The sequence below is a fragment of the Boleophthalmus pectinirostris genome, unplaced genomic scaffold (genome assembly GCF_026225935.1).
Source record: "Boleophthalmus pectinirostris isolate CB_2022bp ecotype Guang Dong unplaced genomic scaffold, ASM2622593v1 HiC_scaffold_6, whole genome shotgun sequence".
Lineage (NCBI taxonomy): Eukaryota > Metazoa > Chordata > Actinopteri > Gobiiformes > Gobiidae > Boleophthalmus > Boleophthalmus pectinirostris.
Genome location: NW_026571447.1, coordinates 2,547,385 through 2,553,509, shown reverse-complemented (window position 1 = coordinate 2,553,509; position 6,125 = coordinate 2,547,385).

Sequence of the window (6,125 nt, the reverse complement as noted above, 5' to 3'; positions counted from 1 at the left end):
ACACACATGTACATATACACAAATACACACACACGTATATATACACACACATGTACATATACATATGCACACATACATATACATACACACACATACATATAAAATAATAATGACGACAACAGGATTAATAACAATAATAACAACATTCTTATTCTTATTCCCAAATAAATAAAATAGATAAATAAAACAATGATCAGACCAACCACAACAGCAATAACTGTTACCACCCCCACCACCAACATCAATGCAATAATAACTCAAGAAAAAGAAAAAGAAAGGATAATAAAATAAAAAGATTGAACATTTCAGTCCAAATCCACTGTTTCATGTTTTTAAGTTTATAAAGTCCAATAGAAGATTTTCTCATTGAAGTAAATTTCCTGAGTTTAAGGGTATTTGTTTTTCCATCGATATTTTACAGGTTCATCAGTCAGTTTGTAAAGGTCGGTGCAGATGTTGTTTTCCAGTCCTTCACAATACTGCCCTCTAAAGGCAGAATGCTGTAACTGCATACCTTTGTATTCAATTATACTTCAATGATGTTTAAAGTGAAAGTATTTCATGTATTTCTTCATACTGTACACACTATACTGCAAAGTCACTCGTGTGTCAAACTGTTTCACTGTGTCAAGTCAAGATGATCCTTAGATAATGCTACAAAATTGGATGTATATAAATCTAGATTAAAGATCTAGATAAAAATTGTGCAGTGCATTTATTGTGATCACCAACAGCACCTACAGAAGAGGAGTTCTAGATTTTATAAATCTGTAATCTCTCCCTAAAAAACACTGGGAACATGTGAGTGAAAACATAAAGACGACTGGGCCAAGAGTCACAACACAAACAAAAGCACAGACGACTTTCCAATCCACCTTCTGCTCTGTGATCTGTGTGGTCGCCCCGATGCTCTGGTGCTCTGGAATCAAACCATAGAGCATAAAAATCTTTGTCCTAACTTGGGACGATCCAACCACAGCCGCTTGTTTGTATCACACGTCTCTTAATCTCTCAAACTCTTGTAACATTCAGATCAAAATATACAACATCTTCTACCTGACAGAAGAGTTATAGTTTGGTGCTTTGATTGTTGATTCTGCAGAAATATACATGGACTTGTTTTTTTGTTTTTTTGATGAAGTTGTTTAAGATCAATATGACAATATAAAATGTCCAAACTATAACATGATGATCCATGGGTGTAACTTTTATAACTATAGAGCAGACAGTCAAAATAGGTCAAATCCTTTTCTCCATGGAGATGTTATTGCTTTGTCTGGAATGTTTCACAGTCTGGCATTAAACCTTTCTATCTTCAGGGAGAATAAACCAGACTGAGTTACAGGTCAGATCTGTGGAGAGGAGACCTCGCTCACAGTCAGAATGTTTGTTTTTCTAGGTATTTTTGAGTTATAAAACCACCTGGAATTGATTAAATGTAACATAGAACAGCTTAATGTGATACTGTGGAACATTCCAGACAGAGCAATGACATCTCCATGGAAACAAGCAGGTGACGAACCCTCCACCAGAAAAATTACACAATGCACCTATAACGTAATGTTCATTTTGTGTGAACTTATAAAAAAAAAATGCTACCACTTTTTTTTTTTTTTTGTTATACTGCTGCTGCACTCACCTCCACCTGTGCCTCTGACATAGCTCCGCCTCCTTCCCTCGAGCATGACTCCTATTGGCTGAGCCCTGCCCGTCTCTTCCTGATCCGTGCTGCAGCAGCTGCACGCACCAGTGACTTTAGTTTGGCTTTATAACTCAAAAGTTACTCCACAACTGTGAGTAAATTAAACCAGATTCTAGCGACAGGCCTCTGGTTTAGTCCTGGTGTAGTCCTGGTTTAGTCCTGGTTTAGTCCTGGTGTAGTCCTGGTTTAGTCCTGGTGTAGTCCCTGGTTTAGTCCTGGTGTAGTCCTGGTGTAGTCCTGGTTTAGTCCTGGTGTAGTCCTGTAGTCCTGTTTAGTCCTGGTGTAGTCCTGGTGTAGTCCTGGTTTAGTCCTGGTGGTGTAGTCCTGGTTTAGTCCTGGTTTAGTCCTGGTGTAGTCCTGGTTTAGTCCTAGTGTGTAGTCCTGTTTAGTCCTGGTGTAGTCCTGTTTAGTCCTAGTTTAGTCCTGGTGTAGTCCTGGTTTAGTCCTAGTCCTGGTTAGTCCTGGTGTAGTCCTGGTGTAGTCCTGGTTTAGTCCTGGTGTAGTCCTGGTGTAGTCCTGGTTTAAGTCTTGGTTTAGTCCTGGTGTAGTCCTGGTTTAGTCCTGGTTTAGTCCAACTTGTAAATGAGTACATTTTTAGTCGTGTAACTATACTTTTAGTACAAATGTGCAGTACTCTTTTCAGAGCTGGTTGGTTGTGACCTTATGAATACTCCTTAAGCCAGACATGTCAGACTCAGGCCCGGGGGCCAAATTTTGCCCACTATATTTGGTCCATAAGATCATATCAAATATGTATTAGAGCTGGCTGCTGGCTACAGATATATCGACTATAGAAATATTATTAATTTAAAATGTTATTATTTTATATTCTGATTGTTCTGGATTCAGTGTTTAAGCAAAACTATTATTAAACATTTGTTTGAATAAGAAAAGGTTTAACATCACATATCTCAAAAGAAGAGAAAACATGCAGATGTTGAAAATGTTCAATAAATATTTAGTTTGGCCCACGACAGTTTTTAATTTTGGCCTCTGTGAATTTGAGTTTGACACACCTGCCTTAATTATCAGTATATTATGATAGTATGAATCTGGATTTTCTGATATCGAGAGAATATGGTTGATCACAACTGACGCCATAGCCAGATGAATAGTTGTGTGAAAGAAGTTTAATATCATGATGTTCCATGTTACATACATACAGACAAAAGAGACCATCAGCATTTATAGTTTATGATGAGCAGAATGGGACTGTACACATGAACACTTCATACAAACAATATGCATATAAGGCAAAAGTACATATGAAAGACGAGGCCGCTGTACATGCTCAAATAGAACAGGAAGTACGTAGATGTCAGTTGTGTCATTTAACAAAAACATAGACTCCTACAGGCACTGGAAACACCAGTACATGGAGACACATTGTAAATGTAACATCTAACAATCTAACACATCCAGATCATGAGGAGAGGAACATTTCATACTTATATTTCCATTTGGATTAAGGTTAAGCAAAAAGGTGCTCAGTTCATTCATTCAGTTCAATTCTCTTTCTTTGTTGCTTCTTTTTAACTCTTTGCTTCTATTTATTGCACCTCACTGGGATACAAAGAGTAAGAGTGAATGGTGTCCTTTCTGACCAGATGGTGTCATCAAAAGCAAGCGCCTCAGTGTGATGTCACACATATAAAGGGGCAGTCAGTTGAGTGTGTGGACTCATATCTTGGAACATCTTTGATTCAAACTTGAGTTTTGACGATAATTTTGCTGCTGTATGTAAAAGAGGCACCAGCGTCTTCATTGTCTGAGAACGATTTCCTTTTACCGTGTAAACAGAACCATAATGACACTGTTTTATAAAACATTTATGCAATCAATTTTAACGTTTTCATTGGTCTCGTGGTTTGGCAGCATTTCTGCTAAAAACAAGAACTCCCTGAATCAGTTGGTTAAATGGGCGAGTTCAGTGATTGTTCATCCTCAGAGCCGCTGGACTCTCTGTTCTCAAGACACTTACAGAGAATGTCCCAGAGGATTTTAAAAGCCGTGCAACATCCACTAAACTCAAGAGTTTCAGCTGCTTCCCTCTGGTCAGAGTCCCAAGATCTAGAACGAATCGCTTTAAAAGATGATTTGATTTGTTCCAGCTGCTATCATACTTAAGAATAAATTGTAATCTATTTATCTAAAGATTGTGTGTTCTTAATATATTTCATATTTATTGTCATTTTAGCCAAGCGTGATGGATGAATTTAACTAATTGTTTATGGAACAAACCATTCTGCACTGGAGCTCTGTAACACTTTATTTTGGAATTGTGTTTTTTATACATATTTATTGTACATAATGTGGATGAATGAATGTGAAATGTGGAGCCTGCCTCTTGAATCTGCAAAATAAATTTACCAACGGGTATGAATAAAGCGACCTAACCTAACATTAAATATTTCATTTGCTATCATGTTTATTGTCTAGAATGTTCCATCAGTTACTATTTCATGCTATTTGAACAGAGATGACTTGTATCTGTCAGGTCATGTGAGGGCATGCAGGTGCAGGGCTGGGAGTGGACTGATCCAGAGGCAGCATGAGTCTTATACAGGCACAGTGCGAGAGCCATTCCTCAGCTCTAACGATTACAGTGGTGTTACTATAATATTTGACAGTAGTACTATACAGCAAATGACAGAAAATTGCAGCAATTTTTTTTTTTTTACAATATTGAATTTTTATTTGAGTTAAAAACACCAGAACATTGCAGTGTTTTTTCACCTTATTGTATTGTTAAACTATAGTACAATTCAACAGTGATCCATCTCAAATGTGGTGCAAAGAAGACACAAACATATTCCTCTGTATGTTTATATGGACTGTAGTGAGATAAAACATCACAGAATCTGTTTATAAAATCTATCAGATCTGTTCAGTTGAATCTCACTCAGTATTATCGACCATTACATGATGAATAAAAAGTACAACTTTAGTTTTACTGAATGTCAATGATCAGTGTATTGGCTCCAAGAGAAAGTGAGCCTAGAAGTACAGTCAGGCTCTTGTGTGTTTTAGGTTATTTTGTGTATTTTATTAAATGTCATACTAATATTGCCAAACACTTATGGCAGATACAAAAATAAATTCACTTTATTTTAAACTAAATACATTTTACAACAAAGACCAAAGTATTAAACAAACAGGTTCATTTTGAATGTGCCCTGATGAATAAATACTGCAGTACAAGTTGTACTCGATCCACAGTTTACTCTGGACACTTCTCTGGACCTCGGCTCAGGCTGATTCAGAAATGGCACTTACCTCTGGAGTTGCTCTGAAAATATGAAAATATGTCATGAATATAAAGAAAACAAGATTTGACCATTTAACATTTCTCAGGTAAAGCACAAGTGAGAAACACACTAAAAGTTTACATAAAAAGTCCAGACTGTCCACTCCATCGTGCTGACTCGTCCAACTCAAAGGAGTGTGACAGAGCACGCATCACTTCCTGTACATCACCTGCTTTTCTTCTTTACATCAGGCTCCATACTGATGTTCATGTGTCAGTATCTGCTTTCATCTCACACCTTCAACACTGCGGAAATGAAAAGACAAACAGAATCTGCTCAGCTGAGAAACATTTTCAAAATAAAAACGGTGTCTCACTTAACTTTGCTTCTTTTTATTCTCCCCTTGAATTAGAATTTCCATTATTAGAACGAGTGCAGTTTGAACAGACTAAACACAGCTGTTTGAACAGGTCCATCTGAAGTCCAGTCTGTCAGCTCATTTGGGCTCATTGTGTATTTACATGCACATCGATCAGTATCTGGGTTATGATCCTGTTTTTTCAGTATCCTGGTTTCGTCATGGTGCATGTAAACACAGTATCCTGAATAAGTCAGTATCTCGGTTATGACAAACTGGGATATTGTAGCCAGTGTTGGGGAGTAACAGATTACATGTACCGGAGTCAGAGTACAAATTATGAGTAACTGTATTCAGTTACAGTTACTGTTTCAGTGAGTGGTAATTGGATTACAGTTACTTGGTTGAAATAAATGGATTACAATGCAGTATTTTCCTGTTTTCACATTTTGGGTTATATCTCCCTTTTCTTTTTTCGGTAATTCCATTCATTGCCGCAAACTAAACCAGGTCTAAACTAGATCTAAACCAGATCTAAAACAGGTCTAAAACCAGATCTCAAACCAGGTCTAAACCAGGACTAAACCAGGATTTAACAGGATTAAATCATGCTGCGTGGTTGTGTCTCCTCTTCTTCTATCAATAATATTTTTAATTTGGTTAAATAAAGTTCGGGCTTTTTATTTTCTTTTATCAGACAAAACATCTTATGTTACGATATCCTAGTCTTTGCTTCTCTACAGCAAATCAAGTAATCCAAAGTATTCAGATTACATTACTCACTTTAAGTAATTTAATGGATTACGTTACAAACTAC